A 22367-nucleotide genomic window follows, 5' to 3' on the forward strand; every position below is an offset into this window, starting at 1 on the left:
TCAGAGTGTTTAAACACGTTGCTCTCCAAACACAACCGGTCCAATTGCTGTGGGAGTGTGGGGATGGGGAGCAGATCCCTCCAGCAAACTGGGGCACAAATGACTGGAGAGGTCACTCAAGATCAAGCATTTAAATGTGAAAGATATTTACAGCATCAAATTGAATTCTTACTATTTGAGCCAGTGTCTCAGCACAACAGAGAGGAGGAATCTCTGTCCAGGTGACATTGGGCTCTCTGCTGCAGGGGAAAATGCGCAATAACACTTACCTTGCACAGACAAAACTGGTATGAACACAACCATCCTCTCCTCTTCTGAGGCCCTTGCTGAAGACAGACGGCTCAGCAGTCTGGCAGTAATGGATAAATCTCAAAGGGCAATATTTCAGCTTATATAAGGGGATGGGGCTTCCTGCCAAGTGAGCTTCTACAATTTACATCAGGGAGGATTTGGCTGGAGATAAATCAGGTAATCATTCCCCTGGAGGAGCTGCAGTACCATCAGCGCTCACCTGTCTGCTCAGCATCAGAGCCAAGCCCGTCCTCCCTCAGGCAGCTCCAGGTATGAATTGCACATTTGGGGTGCTTTGGGAGAGGGGGGCCCTGGCAATGATGAGAAGCACTGGCAAACTCAGGCGTGGATAAACACTGGAGAAATAGGTGTTTAACTGGAGTGCTTTCCCTTAGAGAGGAGACCCCGCCAGGTGGGCCAATTGCCCCAAAGGATCTGTGTTCAGTTCCCTGCTTTGCCTCTTTTTCCTGTGCCATCAGTCTCTTGGTCTTTGTCTGCTGCCTCCCAGCACATCCTTCAGTGTCCTGGTCTGTAGGTCGAGAATTAAGCAGGACTTCTTCTGTTTGTCCTGTCTGTTCAAGTGATGGGATGGAAAGCAGGGCAAGAAGTGAGCAGTATTTCCATCTCCTCTGGCTCACATCCCTGCACAGCTGCTGCTGTGGAGGAACACAATCATCGTTGTGGGATGGTGTGGGCTCACCCTTTTCTCCTGCTCCAGGACAAATCTGGGAGAGCTGGTGAGTCAGAGCTGTCTGCACCGGAGCTTGTCCTGGAGCTGCTCTGATGGAGCTGCTGGCACCAGCCCTCCCTCGCGGCACTGCCTGCAGCTGCAGCTCCCCACTGCTTTGGGAGCAGACAGACATTTCCAGCTCCTGGCTCTCTGCATCTGTTCAGGAGTGGGATATTCTCCCAGGCTTTTGCCCGTGCATCCACCACCTGTAATGCTCAAGCTTGTAGGGCGTGAGCCACAGCACTCTGGTGCAAACCCTGCTTCCCCCTCTTTCCTTCCACTAACCAGAGCTTTCCCTGGAGCTGCTGGATGTAAATGAAGCCTTGCTGAGCTGAGGCTGTACCTGATGCTCAGGGGGAGTTCTTCAGCAGCCAGAGATGGAGCTTCCTTTGCCTCTGCCTTGCATGCCTACCGCTTTGTTGTATAAATAAAAACCAAATTGTTCCTTATAGTTTGTATTTTGTTTTGATACTTGGTGGACTCAGAGCATGCAGAGGAGGTACACACACAGGGAGTTCTCCAGCATCCCAAGGGAGACCAATAAACCTCTAATCAGTGCTCTGGGAAAGAGGTCTCCTCTAGGTTGCTTTTGGTATGTGTATGACAGAAGGATGTGATGATGCCTGCTTAAGAAAGGGCCCTGCTGTAGATCCCATCCCCAGATCTCCCAGGCTGTTTTAAAAGACAAGGAGGAAAAGTAATTTCAAGCTTTGCAAACTGCAGCTTGATGCACAGAGGACTAAGAGCTCCATCTGACCACCTTGAAATGGTTATCTGCTGCTCTGGACAAGACTGGGAGTTTGTCAAACTCCTGAAGAGGGCCAACACATCAAACAGAAGGGTTGAGGCCATTTGTGTCCTCTGGGGGCCAGAAGGACCCTGAAGACTGGACCCTGAAGACTGGATGCCTTTGCATAAACAACTGAATTGAGCTGTCTTAAATCAAACTGTCAGAGGAGAAGACTGAGACAAGATCTCCTGCAGTAAAAGACTCGTGCCTGTTTCTGCAAAGAGCACTCACATCACTGGATATTGTACAATATCAAAGCATTTCTGGCCTAGGCTGCTATGACAGCTCCTTAACAGATAAGAAAATATGCCTTTATATTTGCCATTTGATTGTGAAAGGAGACATTTTAATCAACATTTGTCAGCCTGTCTGATGTGTAAGTTGTATTTTATTCTGTTACACCGCTCTTATTTGTGTCCTACAGCCTGTTTGCTCACAAACAACAGAGATTATCTCTTCTGTAGGGAAACTGTGGCTTTCTTTTTCTTAATTGGGAAAAATTCCTGCTGAAGTTCTGTCAAAATTGATGGGTCCCAGCTCAGGTGAGTGTCCTAGAGGTAAAAAAGGAAAAGGGGTCTGACACAAAAGTATTTTAGAGCTAAACTCAGAACCAAGGGGACAGGGGTGGCTGGTGCAAGCGGTCCAAGAGACAGCCACCGTGTAGGAGGGACTGGGCCCCAAGGATGTGAACCTAGTCAGACATTGCTGGTGAAGATGCGGGTGCAGTTGCAGCAAGGATGTTGAAGATGATGGTATTTGTGAGATGCCCAGGAAAAAACAGCCCTGGAGGGCTGCTTCAGCCTTTCTTCTCCCTCCATCTGCTTTTGACCTGCACAGTGAACCGTGCATCTCCCCATCCTGTCCCAGCACCTTCGCCCATCTCCTCTCTGTCATGGGCACCTGCAAATCCTACATCCACCAGGAGAAGTGTAAGAACAGTCCTGCTGGGATGTGGCATGGGCCAGCTGATGTTATTTCCATCCTAGGTAAATAGATGTTTTCATGCAGGAAGGCACTTTGGGGTTATGGTGACCTTGGATACGTTTTGACCTGTAATTAGCTGGAGGCAGCTGTGCCTCCTGGAGAGGTGATGTGCTCTGGGCTGTGTCCTTACCTGACTGTGTCCTAAAATAGTCCTGTCGATAGGGATTCAGCCAGGATCATGGAAGTGCTGTCTGCCCTGTGTCCTGCAGCATGGAGGAAATGTTTGTGCAATAAGTGTGTTGCTGCACATCCTTCCCCTCAGACACACAGTCTGCAACGCCTCAGCTTAAGCCCAGGTAAGCTCCAAGTGGCATTGTGGTTTGCAGCTTCCAGGTGTGACAGATAGGGATTTATGGTGTTCAGCTACATTGGTGCTGCCTACAAATTCCTGTTTGCTTTTCTTTCTGATATTTGCAGTGCCCTGGTCTGTCTCTGTGCTGCTGATGCTGAGGATGGATTTGGTTTGTGCTATGAAGTGGTGTAAGCAATGAGGACTCTCAGTGCTTCCCAAGTCTAAGAGATTTCCAAATTCCAAGTAAGTGCCTGGTGGCCCCCATTTCTGCAAAAACAAAGCCAGCACCAAAGGCACCTGTTTAGGAGCAAAACACAGAGCAAGATCTAAGGCCATGGCTTGATGCTATTCCTATGCCTTCTGTGACAGCTCAGTTAAAAGGCATTTTTGCAGAGAAAAACGTGACACTTAAAAGGTAACATATTCTTTTCACCTTCCAGTTTCCAATTCCGTTTGTAACTTTGCTCCAAGAAGTGATCAGGGGCTGCTTTCTTTCCAGCTTAAAATCTCTTTTTTCATGCACTGGATGTCAGTGCTCCCGAAAAGATTAAATAAGGCAGAGGTAATGTAGATTTAAAGAATTTTCCAGATGAAGTGCCAGAGCACTTTGAACTGAAGAAGAAAGAGGTTACTGTGAGGGGACTGGTTGGTGCTGGGGGAAGGCACCGTGGAGATTTGCTCAGCACACTCTGCGTAGGTAAATGTGCCACGACTGTGAGTCGTGGGGCTGGCAGAGCACTCCTAACTGCACTGTGGGGCACAGAGCAGTGCTTACAGTGTGCTGACCAAAAGCCACGTAACAGGATTCTGTCCAGTAATGTCTCTGGGGAAAGGTCCTTCCTCAGAGGTGTGAGAGCTGCTGTCCACGACTGGGGTTGGAGGAACCTTGCTCAGCGGCCCTGGTGCTCTCACATGACATACGAGCAGCGCTGACGGGGCAGAGGGAACCTCCATCCCCCTGAGCCCTTGCCCAGAGATCCAACTCTGCCTAAAGAGCAAAACCCATCCAAGGGGAGGTAGCATGGGAGGAAAAGCTGGAATTGCAACAAGTGTGCTTTCTGTGTGTGTTCTGTGGCTGTCTCAGCCAGGGAAGGGGCATCGGATGTCACCAGAGTCAAATGTTGCTGCTACTGCCAGAAAAAGAGCTATCAAGGGCAATTTCTCCTTCTTGTCCTCCAAGGGAAAGATTTCACCCTGCTTCAGCACTGAGGATGTCTGGGCAAGAAGATGAGCTGCCACAAAGGATAAATTACTCCTGTTATCTCCAGATGGATCAGGTCTCTGACTGATGATACCAGCCCATGGGGAGGAAAGTTCCAGGGAGATTTGTGGAAGAACTTGCTCTGTAATGCTCTCAGAAGGTGCAAAGTTACCTTCCGGCCATGGGCAGTGGGTGGAGGGAGGACTGGGGGAGGAACAAGATTTAATAAAAATAATAATATTAAAAAAATCCCCTTTGTATTTCAGTAACAGCTCTTCCAACATTCCCAGACCAAATTAATTCATGAAAAATTTCTGGCAGGTGGGTATGAATTCCATAGATAAGTAAAAAGAGATTTGGAGGTAGAGTGAATAAACAGTTTTGAGTCATGTAAAATGGTACTGGAGTGGGTAGAAAAAGAACCCAGGACTCCAGCTCCTCTCTGGCTGTGTTCTCCTTGTGCCATCTGACCTTCAGGAATACTGTGTGCTCTGGGAGTTTTGTATCTTTTCTTGGGGAATCTTTGTTTGAGGAGCTGCAAGGCAGCATGGATAACCCTCAGGAGACTGGAGCACTTTAGGTATCCAATGCCATGGAGCAGATACTCATCTCTGCCTGTTCAGGCTTGTTTCCCCTTCGGGGTACATGGGTGTGAACTTGTGGGGCAGTGCAGGATTATTTGGGAGCAGAAGGTATCAGAAATACAAGTCTTGACAACAACTCAAGGGTTGATTTTCGGGTGCTCTGCACCTGCAATCAGCTTGCTTCTTTCAGAACCCTTCATCAGCCTCCTGGGCAAACTTTCAGGGTGGCTGCTGACCTGGTGAGCTCTGGTGAAAAACGCTTGATTGAAATCTGGCTGTGGTTTGAATGGTGAGCTCTTGGGAAGTTTGACACTTGATGCATAGCCAGATTGAACACAAAGCCACAGAGTGCATTACAACAGATGTTCATATCCTGCTTCTGCAGACGTACAACACAGTTGTTGAGATACCTTGGATCCCTTTCATCAGTTTTGGGTGTCTATTTATTTTTTCTTTTATTAAGGGAGCATCCTAAGCTAGTAGCAGGTGCGAGAGTTTGCATTGTGTTTGTACAGCTCCCAGCACATCAGTTCCTGTCCTTAGTGGAGTGAACAGAATGGAGGCAGAACTGACAGCAGACATGATGACACTGAGCTCAGTCTTCCTTCACCACAAGCAACTTTGCCACATGTGTCCAGTCCCAAAGTCACACTGAACAGCTCTTCCACATGTCCACCTCCATGGCATAAAAAAACATTGCCCTGCAGAAATAAATGGCAGACTTCCAGTCAGAGACTCAGAGCTGTGCTGTTGGTGGAGGATTGATCAAGAACATCTTTGATCATGACATAGGAGAGAAATTGTGAAGTAAAATCCCCCCTTGACTCTGCAGAAAGGCTCACAGTCCCCTACTTCAAACAAAAGGAAAGAGCCCCACAGCTCCTGCCAGTCTGAGCTGAGAGAGGCTGACTCCTGGTCTCAAATGTGGTGCCAAATGTAGCTCTGAGTGTGTGATCCAAGACAGTGTTAAACACCTCTGTGGGGATCAGTCCCTCTGTCCTTCCCTGCTTCATCTTTTCAGCTCTTGTCAGCCCCAGGTGCCTCTGAGGGAGGTGAGGAAACTCCAGCAAAAAAAGAAGAAAGAAAAGCTCCTCATGGTTTCTGGAGGCACCCATGGATGGCCTCAGGTGATGATCAGTCCCATGTGGACAGGGACATGGACCCAACAGCCCTTCTCAGACACATCAACAAATGGGGCAGTCATGGGTTTTTCATCATTTTGAGTCATTAAGGGATTGATTTTTAGGGTGCTGAGCATCCGGGCCCATTGAACCTCAGACCCAAATCCTCTGGGAATCACTCCTGCTTCACAAGGGCAAAGCAGGCAGTCTCAGGCATGCAACACTGAGGGCAAAGGCAGGATCCTTTTCAGCTGTAGCCTTAAAATATTGCAGCACAGGTTGGATTTTACCACTGGAATGGGGCGTTGTACATGTCCTTGGGCACCCAGGACCAGGCAGTGGCATCCTGCTTTTGCTGAGCCCCCTCCTCGGACCCTTCGTAAACACAGATGTTCCTTCTCCTCTGACAAAAATCATTAATGAAAAATTCAATGGGACGTTTCTTCCCCCTCTTTCTCCCTCTCGTTTTTGTTGTATTCTTGACAAGCTTGAACTCCATAGGGGGGAAAATAAAAGAGCAGCCCAGCCCCTGGTCCTCCCCGCATCCTGCTGCAGTGCCCATTTTACATGGTACAAAGGTCATTTAGCATAGCATGGAGCCCTCAGCAAGTTGCACAAGGCAATTTCATCTGATCCGTGATGGAATTCCACTCAGCCAAAGTCCTTATTATTATGCATTTTTTACACATTAGGATTTTCCTTTTGTTGGCAGCCAGATCTCTTCATGAGGTGTTAAAAAGTGCAGAGGGGCTCTCCCCTCCACTTCGGGTAGTTAATCCTGCCTTTAAGGCTGGGATAACTGTTTCATTACGGGATGGGCTCAGCTTTAGACCCACTGACGTTTGCTGACAAGGATCTCAGAGACCAGCACAAAACCTGTGATGGAAGAAAACCCATCTCTGCTTCTTGCAGGACAGCCACAACCCAGCAAGGGCTGTGAGACTGACTGTAGTTTCTTGTCCCTTTCCTTTTTTTTTTCCCCCTAAAGTTCTAGCCCCTAATTTTCTAAATGTTTTCCAAGCTGGCAAACATGTGATGACTCATTTGCACCTGTGAAAAGCAATCCTCCCAATTTGATGGATGATATTGCAAACCTTAAAAAATAAAGGTTAACTGGTAAAGTTAAATAAATAGATTCTCCCCCAGCAGTGAATGGAGCGATGTCGCAGGCAAAGCAAGTATCTGCTTCATGCCAATCACAGCCACGTGTCTCTTGAGTAGTCAGAAAAGGAGCTTTATTTAGTGTAGTCCTCAAGTAATAATTAGATAATACCTGAGCCTAAGAAAATACATAGCTATGGTTCATAGCCCTCATAAAATAATGCTGAGCTTTATTACAGTGCTTCTGGCTGGAAAAATAATCAAATCTGGTCCTTCAGACAGTGGGATATTTCAGTGATTTTAAACTGGTTTGACTTTGTCAGGAAAGATGAATTCAAACATGAACAGGTGCAGAGAAAAGCAACTAGGATGGAGGATAATCAGGGCCTGGAAAGCCTGTTTTATGAGACAGGACTAAAAGAGATTGGCTTGTTAAGCCCAGCAAAATGAAGGGAACATGACTGCTGTCTATAAATACAGCAGGGATGTAAATACAGAGGAGGGAAAAGAGCTATTGAAGCAAAAGGCAGAGTTGGCACAAGAACAAATGGCTATAAACAGGTCACTAATAAACATAGCCAGGAAATTAGAAGATGCTTTTTAGCCACCTGAGCAGTGTTGCTCTGAAACAGACTTCCAGCAGCAGTGAGGGAGAGAGGGCTGGGCTGAGCTTGGATGGTACTTGGGCAATTTCTGGCAGGGATGGCATGTCCTGAGAGCCAGGACTGAATCCAGAGCCCTGGGAGAACCCTGCTATCCCACCTTCATCTGTCAATGCAAATACTTTGTAAAAAGTGAGGGTGGAAGGAAAAAAAAGATGGAAAATTGTAACAATGCTGGCAGTTTGCTGGGAAAATATTGCTTCTGGCGTAAATAATTTCTCATTGAATGGAAATAAACAGTGAGAAAAATTCATCCAGCAAGATAAGAACAGATAATGAAATGTGTGGTAGCAGTGAAATGTTTTTTTCTGGTTTATATAGGAAGCAGATAGGAGAACTGACAAGCTAAATAACCTGAAAACTTTTTTCTTGATGACATTATGCGTTTTCTTGCCTGAAATATAGCAAAGCCCAGAAAAATTATACAGGACAAGATCCTGTAAATCTGGAAAGAGACCACCTCAGTTGCTAGCAATGAGCTGACAGCATTTGGTAACTTATGAAAGGATAAATTTAATTTATCTCTTTCTTTCTTCCACCTTCCCCATTGAAAATATGGACAAGGACTTCCCTTTGACACACTGCCCAAGGAACATGGGGAAGGGGTAAATTAGTGCAACTATTTAATTCCCTTGCTGAAAGTGCCTTTTTTTTTCCTTTTGATTTAGACAAACGGAAAAGTTTGAGTGAATTCAGCAGTCTGGCACGGTCTCTTTGGCTGAAGCTGGTCTGCTGCATATGAAATCCTTAAACAGATTTTGGCTCAGCAAAAACACACTGTTTTTGTTTTGTGAGTAAACCCCAAGTGTTATTTGGAGTCATCCTCTCACAAACACAGGCACAGAGCAGCGTGTTTTGGTCAAGCTGATTTGGTTCCTGCCTCAGCAAAAAGATTTTAGTTAATGGGCTTTTAAGTGATCTAATGTTCATCGTGTGAATGATGAGAGGGGAAAAAAAAAAAAAAGTCTCTGTTCTGGTTTTATTTACAGACCAGAAAAACCTCTCGTATTCCATGGAGACATGGGGATACAGAGGGAAGTAACTGGGAGGAGATCTTGATCCCATTCTCAGCAGCTCCTCTGAGCTGACCAAGTCACTGACTCTGTAATAACAATACATTTCCCTCAAGACATTGTTCTTATCCCATTTTTCTGGTTTCTCAGGTACCTGTCCAAATCTTTCTTGCAATTACTGGTCCCCCTTCAGTAATAATAAAGGCCAAGAGAGGTAATGCAAATAGTTACTAAAGGGAAGTAAAGCGAGCGTGATGCTTCTAAATAGGCAAGCAACCCTCGATCATGTGGCTGCAGCGTATCAACACAGGCACACATCAATATCAGTCAATGCTGTGCCAGGAGCCAGCACTGTCCCACAAGCCATTGCCACTTGTACTTCAGCCACCCAAAAGTGGCCGAGGTGTCTGACCTGGTTCTGTGATGCACAGAGCCCTTTTTCCTATGATTCAGTTGTTAACTCAGGTAATGCCATGGAGAAATCACACAGACCCAGCATTAGTAACCAGATAATAACCTGTTCCTAATGGTCCAAATGCAAGATCAAAGGTGTTTAGAGATGCATGGGCAAGGAAACTGCTGTGTTAAAACACAGTTACAAGTAAATGACAACCCATTGCTAGGAGACATTTGCTGAGAGACATTTACTCAGAGGCATTTACTGCACATATTAGTGGGGGTAATGCAGAAGGGACAAATTCATTACCTGGGTAATGATTTTACATTAGTAATTGCATTCAGTGGATTGTCTCCAGGAACCATTTTTGCCCTGTCCATATGTGCATGTTATTATTTGTCCCTGTTTGCATTTATGAAGACCAAATCTGCAGTGAAACTTGAGAGAAAGCTAGACAGAATATATGTGACAATAGCCTTCAGCTTCTGATTTACTAAAAAGTGAGATGAAAAAGTACTCTAACATGCTTTCAGACCGGGTAGCTGTCAGGATGTAAAGAAGCACTGGTGTTCCAGGTCTGCAAGCCAGGTAAACCTCACTGAGGTTTTGAGGGTGAGGGGTTCACTGAAGGTCGTGCAATAATCATGGCGTGACAGTTGCTTAGCCCCATCGATCTCCTGAACAATGCCTTTGAGTGAAGAAGTCATCCATGATATGTACTGTACAGAGGAGAATAACTTCTGGTTTGTGAGTTTCCTGTTGGGGGATGCACTGATAACATGCCATATGAATAAATTAATGATTAGTCTGCTGCAGGAACAGTTATTGATCGGGTTTGTAAAGTGCCTTTTCTTTCTGTCCCAGAAATGCCCTTGCTGCTTCCACTCATCCTTTAAAATTAAATTCTTTTAGAGAATGGAAATCCTCAAACTACACTTGAACTTGAAATTGGAGTTTCTATGACAAGGCCATCATCTAGAAATGGGACAGGGTGTGCAATTTCATTTAGAAAGATTGAGAGAAGGTGGGCAGGATGGGAGAGAAGAAAAAGGAAGAAAGGAGGAAGCTGGAAGGAAGGAAATATATAAGGATGGATCAAAAATGTCAAGCTCAGATTCAGTTCTGGAGCCTGGCTGATACCTGTGCCAGCCCATTTTCAAATAACTGATTTTCACAGAGTGAATTGATATACATTGAAATGAGGCTTTTGGGTTAGTCACAGACCCGGGGCTCCATGACAAAATGCAAATCAAGGTGCAAATTTGGATTTCATGTGTCCTCAGATCTGGGTGTGTTCAGATGTGCAGTTTGGCACTGCATTTCCAACAACGAGTTGCCTGAACAATCATTAAGCCTCAGCTCTATACGTCCTGTTCTGAACCCCTGGAGAAGGGAGGGCAGTAAACACTTTGTTGTCCAGGCTGTGCTTTGCAACTGCCCCATGCTGATATGGCCCTCCCTTGCTGCTAACATCTTTTTTGCCCTGTACCCCAGGACATCCTTCTTCTTCCTCTCTCAGCCTTCATCCCATAGCTATTTCTCTGCCTTGAAGCCGGGAGGAGCCCACTGGAGAAAAGGTGCCTGGCCAGACACCCATTGGTGGATAGGTGATGATCCACATGTATCAAAGTGCACCTAAAGAGCTTTTTCGAAGTGGTGCTACACCAAAGGACTTGAGCCTGAGGATGGCAGAAATTTTGTTGGCTTCAGCCCAGTTTTTTTTGCAGATCACTCCTGGTAATTACTTGACTATTTTGCACCTTTCAGACTAAGACTCCTGGGGTGGAGGATTCTCACTGTTCTGGGCACGAGGCTGACTCCAAGCTTGCAAAGGTTCAGGGTGAGTACATCAGCTCTGATGTTACCTGTGGCCGGCCTGCTGAAGTATCTGCCATGAAGGCGTTCAACACTCTGTCTCATGGGCTGGGAACCTGCACAGACTGTCCAGGCTGGAAGTCAGATGGGAGAACAGGGTGATGCTGCTCTGGGGTCTGTTCCCATGAGATGCCAGCCTCATGTGGCATAGATGTCAAGCAGCTGCTGCACTTACAGGGCTTCTTGCTTCGTGTTTCTGGGCTTCACACTGTATCCAAACTGCACAACTAAAACATCTGTCTTCTGGCTTGGATCTGACCTGGAAGCAAAACTAGATACTATGTTCAGATCACCAGAGCTCAGAGGGCTTCATCTCCAATTCTGATCTTTTTATTATCTATTTATTCCTCATATACAGTTAATAATTTCTGCCAGATGCTAAAAACCCTTTGTGTCATCTGAAACTTAGAAAACTAACGGAGAGGAGGCTAATAAATACATACATGCATAGCACTGCACCATAGCTGCCTGCTCTTAGATGATTATTGCAGGGACCCCCAAATTTCATGCTGCCGACATATATTTAGACATGAATATCAATTTGAGACTTCAGTTCTGATCATGCTAGATGACTCTTAACAACCATGACCAACCTCTCCTCAAGTCATTACCATTCGTATAGCCACAAAAGGCAAACTTGATGAGAGAATGAGAAGCTAGTAGGGTCTCAGGCTAAGCATACAACAGTGGGATAGCTATAAATGAACCTTTTCAACCATAAATTACATGTGGCCAGTAATTCCCTTTTCTCCCTCTCTCCCTCCCTCTCCATCCTCCCCCTCCACTCTGAAAACCCTAGGACAAAGGCTTGCCTCTCTGAAGGATGCCTTTCTGGAGGATTAAGCAGCTTTTGTTGACAAAATACAAATTACAACTCCTTTGCTTGGTGTCCCGCCTTCTCAGCTGGGCTCCGGTCCCTGAGGGACAAGGCTCTATTACCCCTGCGTAGATGAAGAGCTCAGAATAGGCAGATGTAATTATTAACACCATTCAATGGAGTGTCTTTCTGAATTATCAAATAAAAATCTCTACTGTTTTTTCCTCACACTAAATAGAAAGCTGACAGCAGTTACTCTATTGTGCAGCAGAGCTTTATATGCATATTTAAACAGTGTGCTTCTCTGCTTTTTTATTCCAGGGGCAGTGTGGGGTGAGAGGGACTCCCATGAGGTAGCACAAAGACCCCTGTCATTTGATTGAGAGAAGAGTCTTTGGAAAAATATTGTCGCCTTCCACCCTGGCAAACAGGTCCCGTGGAGATATCCAAACAGGCCCGAGATGCCCGATATTGTGGGAGATGACAAACGAGCATTCCCTGCTCATACACCACAGTGTGTCTGAGCAGCTCTTTTGACATGCTGCTATTAAAATGCAGAGTTCATGGGCAACAGACACATGAGCATGGAGTGAAAACAGAAATTAAGCAATGTGATTAAAACCAACAGCCACGCCGAGCTGGGCTGCCAAGAGCTGTCAGATTTTGGCTGAGGGGGAAGACTGATGCACCGGGTTTTGGGGAAGGGGCTGCGAGGATGGCTCAGGAGCAGGAGATCATGGGTAGAGTTTTGTTTTGCTGCCCCGCAAGTACATCTCCAGTTCTCACCAGAATAAACTGCCTTGCAAACCTCCCCAGACAGCCTGTTCCAACTCTGTTGAGAGCTTAAAAATTTCCATTGGTGGTACCTGGATGTTGAGCTACCACTTATTTATTATCATGTACCATTAACCACAAGTTACCACTTGTCAGCTCCAAAGTCCAGTCCCAACATTCCTAAAAATAATTTTTTTTCTCAAATTTTTTTTTTTGAGCCACTTCTCTCCAGCCATAGGGTTGGACCTATTGCCTGCACAGAGCAAAACACTGATACATTGGTAAATAATATAAATTTTTAAAATCTGTATGTATTGTGTATGTCATCTTTTTTCAAAATTGTGATTCCCACCAAATCCACAAGTAGAGTGAAACAAATTTTTAAACATTGGAAAAGTGGCATTATGCATAGCAGGAATTTCCCTTCAAGGGTTTCAATTTCCCGTTGGAGAAGTGGTGTCAACTGAAAAAGCATCCAAAGAAAGACAAAACGAGCCAAATTTGGGAGTATCTCTGGGCTTGGAGAAGTAGAGTTAAAAATGCTATATCAGGCAGAAAAAATAATAACTGCTAAGGAACTGGAAAGCATTTGGGGCTGGACATGTGCCTTCAGCAGTTTAGAAGCTTATTTTATTAGCACTTAAGTCCCAGAAGTAGCACTGAACTCTTGACATGTTGGACCACTTCCACCTATTGCCTAATGCAACCCCTATTCTCTTTTTCTAACTCTACAGAGTTACCTAAGAGCATGCAATACCTGGGCTGGCAATTTTTTTTTCCTTTTTCTTTTTAATGATTTGGCTCCCCTTGCCCCCAAAAGCCAGACCCCAGTAATGGACCCTAATGCACATGCAAGTGTTCCCAAGCTGCACTGTTCTGCTCAAAAGCCTTTCTCCAAGATGGATAGCATTTGAACTTTGTCCAATTTTTCTTATGTGGTATGTGCCCTTTATTTACTCCGTCATGTATATCTCACTCCATTTAAAATATTCACAGTTTGTTTTCAGAGCTATCTGGCTGGCCTTCAGTCTGGATTTAACAAATGTTAGACATTATATTCACTTGCATATATCAGGTTTTGTCATGAACCAGAAGGAGAAAAAAAGAATTAAAAAAATTGCTGTCACCATGATTTAAATAACATGTTCAGATCCTTTATTTTTTTGTTTTAAATGCCTTCATCTCCTGGCCTTATAAGGTGCAGACTGTCTCACACTGAACTCTAGCTGGGTGGCCTCAGTCAGCCAACAGCCCTGCAAGCTCATCCCATTAAAGTCATTATGTTTACTTCTTATTTCAACAAACCAACCTGGATTTTGAGGCAGGAAAAATTGAGGGAAGAAATCCTAGGTCCGTTTCAGAGAGAAAGGGTGTGAAATTCAGTTGCTGATAGGCTGCAAAATGAAAGCTCTCTGCATTTGCTACTAAAAATGCCTTTAAAAAAAAAAAAAAGACAAGGGCTGTTCGTATCCTTATAAAATCTAAGGGACCAATCAGTTCATATCTGAGTACCACCAGTTAGAGCACCTCTGCACCAGACCTCTGGTCCCACTCCATGAGGAGAGTGTGTGCCTTCATAACAGCACTGATAACCTCACTGAAATGCTTTCAGGGGTTGGGAACACTGAGGCATGGGCCCTTCAACACAGAATTGCTGGACAAGTCAGGAAGTGGACTCTGTGAAGAGCAGTGGACTGGAGGGGGACTCAAGGCTCATGTGCACCAACAAGTAGCACCTTTCACACTTGGGACACAATTTTGCCTCATTGCACAGGGGATGCCTCTGGTGCCGCGTAGACACAGTGAGACTGTGATCCTTCTCCCAGGAAACTGCAGTCCAGGAGTCAGAGAGAAAGGACCAGAACCTGCAGACCTTGAGGCTAAAGATGCCAGTGCAAAGGAAGGTGATTGGATGGCTGCATAAAGGGGAATGAAATAATGAAAACAAAGAAACCTGGGTTCCTGGTAGAGTGCTCTTGTTACTGGGCTGGGCTCAATGTCCTCACTCCCATTGCTGAGTGGCTGTGCCATCATGTCACTTAATTTCCCCATATTATCTCCTACATTTTTCCTGGGGCAGGGGTGAGTTCTCAGTGAAGAAAGGAGCCCTCAGCAGAATGGTTCTCCTGGACTGCATATAAAAAGCCATAAGTGGATACTTGGGAGGTGTGAGGTAATCCCTTCAGAGCTGGACACAGCCCCAGCTACCTGTGACTTCCCCGGGGCTGCCACCATATGCCTGATTTCCCTCCTGTCCCACAGATAAATAGGACAATAAAAGGAGGATTGAGGAATTGACTGGATGCAGTGTCCACGTACATTCCAGAGATACCGGGCAGTACAAGAGCTTTTCAAATTCAGCCAGAGAGCAGCACTATAACAACCAGGAAGAAGAAGCTCGGCCTGGAATTTCAGGGCAGTCAAATTCACAATGATAAAGCATGGAAAAGTAGTTAAAACAATTAAAACATCAAGGCCAATTAACCCAGAGCACAAAATATGGAGGGGAAGCATAAAAATATGGAGGGGAAGACATTTTCAAATCTATTTCCAAATTCTTAATTCAATCAAACTTCTTTCAGGAAGGCATGTTTTGATCATAATAAAAGCGATTTGTCTCAACAGGAGGAAACCAGGGTGAAATCCCCACGGATAGTGATTTCCAAAAGACCTCCCCAGCTGAGGAAATGGATCTTTTTGAGTTTAACATTATCCTGAGGTCTTCATTGTTGAGATTTATTTTAATAAACTCAGTCCTGTCAGTTGTGTGCAAGAAGTGTCAGCACTAGCCTGGCAGTTTATAGGAGAACTTTGTCCCACAATGTCTCTGTACACAGCGAGCAAGAGAAGAGGGAGGAGAGAGTGCTGAAGTGACTCACTCCATGGAGCTGGAGAAGAGTCCCAGCAATGTCTCGTGGAAAGCTGCACCCTGCCACTGCTTGCAGTCGGGAAGAATTGCTTAGCAAACACTTATGAGGTGAAATAGCAAAGCAGCAAATACAAATGGTTGAGCTGGATAAACAAAAACATCCCCGAAGCAAGCTCTGGGAAAATGGATTCAGGCTGCTCCATCCCAGGGCTGTAGACTGCATTCCTCCTCAGCAGCAGGAGCTGGCCTTGCTGCTGGGTGTGCAGGAAGATCCAGCCTGTGTTTGGAGAGGCTCTGCAGCCACTGGGAGGAATGTGCTCATGTACCAGCTCAAACACAGTACAAGACCCAGCACCTCTGCAGCTGAAATTAATGTTGATGTACTGTTTGTAGCTGTATCAAGCGCCATGGCCTCATGTCTCTGCCCTGTGGAGGAGCTGCCCATCATTCACCTGTTTGACACCTAAGTTAACTGATAGTTTCCTTGAGGTCCTTGCAGGCTGAGCTGAGCAAGGTCTGACCCTTCATAGCCAGACTCATCCACTGTGACCCACAGCTTTCAGAGAACATGAGCTGAATTTGTTGCATCAGGAGCCTGATGCTGGGCTTTTCTTTTGGTGTTGGGCTGCATACCCACATAACAAGGGACAACAGCTGAAAGAGACTTGATTTAGATTAGATGTTAGGATGAAATTCTTTCCTATGAGGGTGGTGAGATTCTGGAAGAGGTTGCCTAGAGAAATTGTGGGTGCCCCATCCCTGGCAGTATTCAGGGCCAAGCTGGGGCTTTGAGCAAACTGGTCTAGTGGAAATGTCCCTGCCCATGGCAGGGGTGTTGGAACAAGATGATCTTTAAGGTCCCTTCCAACACAAACCATTCTATGATTCTATGACATACATGCTGCATAGAGACTGATGGATCTCTCTCTGTGACTGCCACAGAAGACATAATTTCCCAGCTTTTGTTTGTAGGTGAGGTGGTGCCTGTTTCTTCTCTGCAGAGGTGCCAAGCAAAGGCATTGCTCTGACTGTCCCCAGGTCGCTCATGGATATTGGGAAGCATATCCTGAACCACAGCACTTGGTATCACTTTGCATCCTGCCAGTAGTTGTGCAATCATGTGTCTCTGAATTCTGTGAAAGCACCAGAACTTGGTTTCCTACCATAACCTTCCAAACAGCAAGGCTCAAAGGTGTAAAATGTGATGTTATAATGTGCTGCTGTTTACATGGCAGCTTTATCATTCATATTTCACTGTGGCTTGACAAGAATCCAGGCTGCATAGTCCTTGATTGCAGCTGTTGCATCCCAGGTTTGAAAACTGGGACCATCATTGAATTACATCATTAGAGCATTCTCAATGCTCCCAGAACTTGCTGCTGTTAATATACAGGTTTTTTAAAACATGCACAGACTGGTCTGCATATAAAGAGCTCCTGTAACAGAGGCACATGTAAAACTAGTGTCCTTCCTCTGCAACTAACTTCAGTTTTTCCCCAGATCAGCTCAGCATTTTGGAGTACCACTAGAATTCCAATCCCATGGCCTAACACCTGAGCCAGGCCTTTAGATCCAAGGGACTCGCTCAGAAATGTTGACATCTCACTCTAAAATCAAGCCTTTAATATCTAAATCAACATCTGAGCCTCAGCCTCACACATACGATTTTACATTTCCCTGTAATGTAAAAGCCTAGCTGTCCCTTTCTTTCCTAACTGAAAGCTGAATTTTCCTACTCATCTCTTTATGCCAGCTGATGGACCTTCAGCAAAACCACAGAACATCGTGAGACCTCCAGTAAGACCATGACATATCTGTCTGTGTATATCTGGGTAAGCATCTGACTGAACCAAAATCACTAGCCTCTGTGAATTTTTATGACTGTTTTCCTATGGGAAACTACACAAGAATTCACCTTTTAATAAAAACAAAAGCAAATTTTTAATAAAAAAAAGCAACAGTTGCAAAGAGGAGGCTGAGAATATGGGCCATGATGCTTTAATGTTTAGAATTGGAAGCAGTAAAAGTTTGTTGCTCATGTCTCAAGCATCTCATGACTTTTTAAGATGATCTCAGGATTTTGTAAACAGTGTTTATCTATGATTTTTCTAATATGAAGTGGGCAACCTGTTAACCCTAAAAATACACAAGTTATGACAGCACCCAAGAAAAAGATCACTATACACGTTTTCTTCCCATTCTGTTCAATGGTTTTCTTTGCGTACTCACATTTTTTTCCCAAATCAAATTATTTGTATTGAAGGGATTGGAGGCAGAAAACAACTTTCAGCATGGTGATGGAAAAATGACTATGCTAGCACTGCCAGCGTTTGCCACTTCTCTTTCCAAGTGACTGAGACTTTCCAGAGACAGAGCACCCTCACACTGCAGAGAAACAACTTCTTTATCCAGGCAGCTTATGCAGTAACTTGAAAAGAATAATGACATTGCCTAGAAGGCTGTAGATCAAGTGGCACAAGCCTTGATGCTGCTGCTCCTCTCTCATCTACCCTCACATCCAGGACCTGGAAAGATTTTTTCCTCACAAGCAGTATGCTATTTCACTGGCAATTATATGTGTACAACTGAACACAGGCAAGCTTGTAATCATCGATTGTCACATTTGGAAATTCCTCTTGTACTCCTCCATCAGCTTGGCTTTTAATTTAGAGGGAAAGCTGTTTTCTGTGTTATTTATCCTAGGCAATTTCCAAACTCTTCAGTGTCCTGAACTCTTTCTAGGAGGTGCTTTGCATGACATTTACTGAAGCAGAGTGGTCGAGATCAGACAAACATTATTACTGTAGCTGCATAAGTGTATTTATCACTAGAAAACACAATATGTTTGTTTTCTTTTGCTGTCATTATGTCTCACATGATTACATGTTGGTAATCTATTGGCTGGAGGGGTGTTTGATGTGTCATTCCATGCTGGTCTTTAATATTTTGGGTGATGTGACACAGACACCTTTTGTCAAGTCCTGTAATGGCAAAGTGGGGCAAGGAAGTGTGAGGGGTTGGGTCAGCCTCGGTGACTCCTCCAATACACCTTGGCATTGCAAAAGGTGTAGGACTTTTCAAAATTCAGGGCTGACTGATGCAGTTCTTTGGAAGTGAAGCCATGTGGTTCCAGCAGAGCTTTCATCTCTCTGTGGGTTGAATTAAGGTTACACTAGAGAAATCAAGTTGTGTGTAGAAGTGTAGAACAGCTTTGGCCATTTGGATATCCTCACGGACTCACACTGGGCATCATGCTTGGAAAGGCAACAGTCTTTAAAACCAGGTTTAAATTTCCAGCAGAATGTGCAATCAGAGGGTAAGTGGTTGGAGTAAATGACAGTAGCAGCAAAGACCCCACAGCAAGAACTTTGGTGACAACTGTCCTGGGACCATGAACTTCACTGACAGTGCCATTGGTAAATCCAGCACCACCATTTGCCAGTGCTGCTGTGAACATTCTTCCTGGACTGAGCTACCACGGCTGCAGTCACACCTTCTGCTGAGTTGACAGCCCTAAATTCACTTCCTTTGTGGATAAGACAGAAAGGACAGTTTATAAACACACACGTATCAGTGCTCCACCTAAAAGAAGAAACATCCTTTTTCCTGAAAGTAATACAGCCTCATCACTCACACAGATTTACATTTATTATAACATAGCATAAATAATGCATTTAAAAGCTCAAGAACATAGAACATTTTCCATATAAAATCATAGGAATGATTTTACAAATACCCTGGTAGCCCACTATCCTATTTCTAAGCCTTGGCCAGTAGCTGGTGCCTAAGAAAGGGCATAGGAAAAGGGTAAGTGTAAACAAGATTCAACAATTTGTGCTTCAGGGACTTCCTCAGCCTAGTCACATCTTTGCAAATATGTAATGCTGGAAGAGTCAAAGGATAGCTGGGAGGAAATGGACTTCCAACTGTGGCAAACATCCAAAGTGATTTGACCCTAGTGAGTCATAAAGTGAAGAAATTAGGTATAAAGTCAAGGAAAACGAAGGTAGGTTGTGGGTTGTAGGATCAGCAGTGGAGTCAGGACTTCAACTGCACTGCTGGGAAAGGGAGCTGGCACCAAGGGAGGAGCTGCAGCCCAGCAGGACATCCCCTGCAGCCACTGGAGGCAGTTCTGCCACGGAGAAAGGGTTAAGGAAACCACTGGAAAAATTGTGTTGCATTTAATGTGAATTTGACAGTCCTCCTCCTTCTCAAATCACCCCACAGTACCATATATGAAGAGCCCCATTCATTTAGGCAAATGTAATGTGCCTCTTGGACTTGATCCTTCATGTTAAGATTTTCAGCTTTAAACTCAAGCGTGTTGGCCCATTTTTAAAATTCCATCTGTTGGGCCAGGCCTCCAGTCCTTGTCCCTAAACAACATACTAAAAGCTGGTGAAAAGCATTGATCCTCCCTGGTTGTCTGTAGCTCTAGCCATGTACAATCAGATGAGCCAAAATAAGCACAAACTGGGCAACTATTCCAAGAATGAAAACACCTCATTTGTTGAACCTCCAGGTCTCAAAGATGCTTTGTCCACTTCTACTTCAAACTTTTCAGAAAGAAAAACCCTTTCTTCCAAAAGATCATGGATGTAAAATTCCAGATGGATTGTTGCAGACTTTGAAAATTAGGGAAAAAAATTATCTGAGACTGGGAAGCTACTGCAACATGAATACTGTTTTGGACTTATGTCTCTCCTCAAAATGGTCCAAAATATAGCTGCATTGGACAATATGATATATTTGGTAGCTTGAATAAACCTGCAAAGTGCTGTAAAATATACATATTGCATTTCAGTACACTAGAAACACTGGAAGCATTATGAGACATTTAAATAAAACATTTTACTGAGTATTAAATGAGAAAGCATTCAGCTGGTTTTGACTGGAGAGTCATGCATTTAGAAAACCTGAGCTTTTTTACACACTGTAATATTAGTTATTTGGCAAGAGGCTCTCTAAACCCTCATTAGGAAGATTGCTGATTTGGCAGCAGTGAAATGTGCCTGTTTATGAGTAAATCCTCACATTATCTTTCTCTGCTCTTCTATTTTGCCTTTTTCCACTAAATATTTCTCTCTGGAGCCATTCCACCACTGCTTTCCTCTGATAACCCATTGGCCCTTCTAAATGCAGGACTTCCTGCAGGTGATGAATGTCTCCTTCCAAAACCCATGAGCTACAGCTTTGAAACCATGCTGAAGTGCCCATCTCCTTCCCCTTTTTAGTGCTTTAGCATTTCAGGCAGCAGTCAAGCCAAGACTAGCATCTGACACTTGTGTGTGGGAGGAGGTTTTCCCCAGGGATGATGTATAAAATTCTTTTGTTTATTTATTTGGTTTTTTTAGGTCTTTAACAGTCCCCGTTCCTCATTGTGAGGAATATTTCTGTCATGTTCAGGGCTATAAAATGAGCTGTTATCTGCTTTGCCAACCTATGAGAGTCCTGGATTAGGAAACTCACCCACATGTGGGATCTGGGTCTCTTTGATAGTAGCTTGCTGTGGGTTCAGTCTTTCCTCTGCTTCCCTCAACTTTGGTTCCATAAGTGGAAACCTGACAGAGGTGAGATGTATCCATAAAAAAGACTTTGAGTGGGATATTCTCCTTTCTAGATCCACTCTCCAAGATTCAAATATGTGCAATTTAGGAGCACTGTTTACTCTTCCCCTCTGTGTGAAAACAACAAGGCTGTAAGAATAATCGACCTAGATTAGGCCATGCCAGCTAATGTAAATTAACAGTCACTAATTATGAATGTGGGAGGGGAAAAAGCAAAGGTCATTTTGACCCATTCTATCCCAAAAGCTTGGAGTCTGTTCAGAAAAACTCCTGCCTACCAAGACCCACTGAAAGCAGTGCTTTGATCTCTGTACAATGCACTCAATTAGAGGGAGGAAATTCTCAAACAAAAGCTTTTTAAAATTTCCTTTAGAATGAATAATTTTGAAGGTGGTGGAGGATGGCAACAACAATTGAAGGAAATAATCGCTCACTATTTGCCCAGACATTTCACTGGAACATGAAAAGCTGTGAGGAAGCACCTTTTGGGGGTGGGTACAGGTACAGAGCTGCACACAGCACACCGAGGTCTGTGTGGGTGCAGAGGATGATAAATAGCCATACACACATGGATTTGTATGGCACTTGTCTCGAAGTATTTCACCCTATGGACCTCGCTTTCTCCAGCAAAGTTAAGGCCTGCAACACCTCATCTAGAAACCAGAGTGGTTCTTTCCCAAAATGCGTTCATCTACCAAAAGTCTCATATTAGCTGCAAAAAGTGGCAAAGCCAGATATACAGATCACCCCCCTGCCCATGGCATCATTTGCGTTGGGAGGGGAGAGCAGCTCATCTGATTCTCTCCTAAGGCTGTGAGGAACTTTATCTCCCAGCCTGGGCTGCAGGACACTTAGCAGACCTGGGTTATCCTCACAGCTCAGCCTCATTTTTCTTAGTTCCTACTTATATGCTGCCTCACTGACTCTTCCTAATGTCAGCTATGCCAGTTTCAGCACTCAGTTGACCACAGCCCTGTGGAAGTAAGTTTTTCCATTCTTTTCTTCCTGTCTTTTGATAGTATCCAGTAATTTTGACAGCCACAGATTAAGTTAAACATGAACCATGGGACTATTGCCTGTGCAGTGCTGTCAGTTGCTGTAGACAGAGGGACAGTAAAACACAGGTTTCCTGGTCTGGCAGCATTTCACAGTAGGATAACTGGAACAGTGCTGGTGATGGCAAAATCGGTCCATATGGGTTTAACAGTGTTTTCCACAAAAGACATTTAAATCAATGTGCTGAAATGGAGTGGGAAGCTCTTCAGAACCAGCACACAGAGTTCAGATTAAGGTTTTGGC

At 44.6% G+C, this 22367-nt stretch overlaps 1 long non-coding RNA gene across 15 annotated transcripts in view; it reads left to right on the top strand.

The window, feature by feature from the left end:
• Positions 1-471: 471 nt before the first annotated feature.
• LOC121676715 overlaps positions 472-22367 on the top strand; it is a 55553-nt gene continuing 33657 nt past the window's right edge. For 2 of the 15 annotated variants that reach the window (XR_006020548.1, XR_006020551.1), the window contains exons 1-4: positions 532-3091; positions 3213-4448; positions 4555-4609; positions 10934-17333. This is a non-coding gene — a long non-coding RNA (uncharacterized LOC121676715). Of the gene's footprint in view, positions 3092-3212; positions 4449-4554; positions 4610-10933; positions 20368-22367 lie in introns of those variants that run through there. The other 13 variants (XR_006020562.1, XR_006020561.1, XR_006020550.1 and 10 more) reach the window with 13 other exon arrangements.

Source organism: Corvus kubaryi, unplaced genomic scaffold, assembly GCF_017639235.1.
Source record: "Corvus kubaryi isolate FWS band 111438036 unplaced genomic scaffold, C.kubaryi_AGA036_p1.0 split1-131, whole genome shotgun sequence".
Taxonomy (NCBI): Eukaryota; Metazoa; Chordata; class Aves; order Passeriformes; family Corvidae; genus Corvus; species Corvus kubaryi.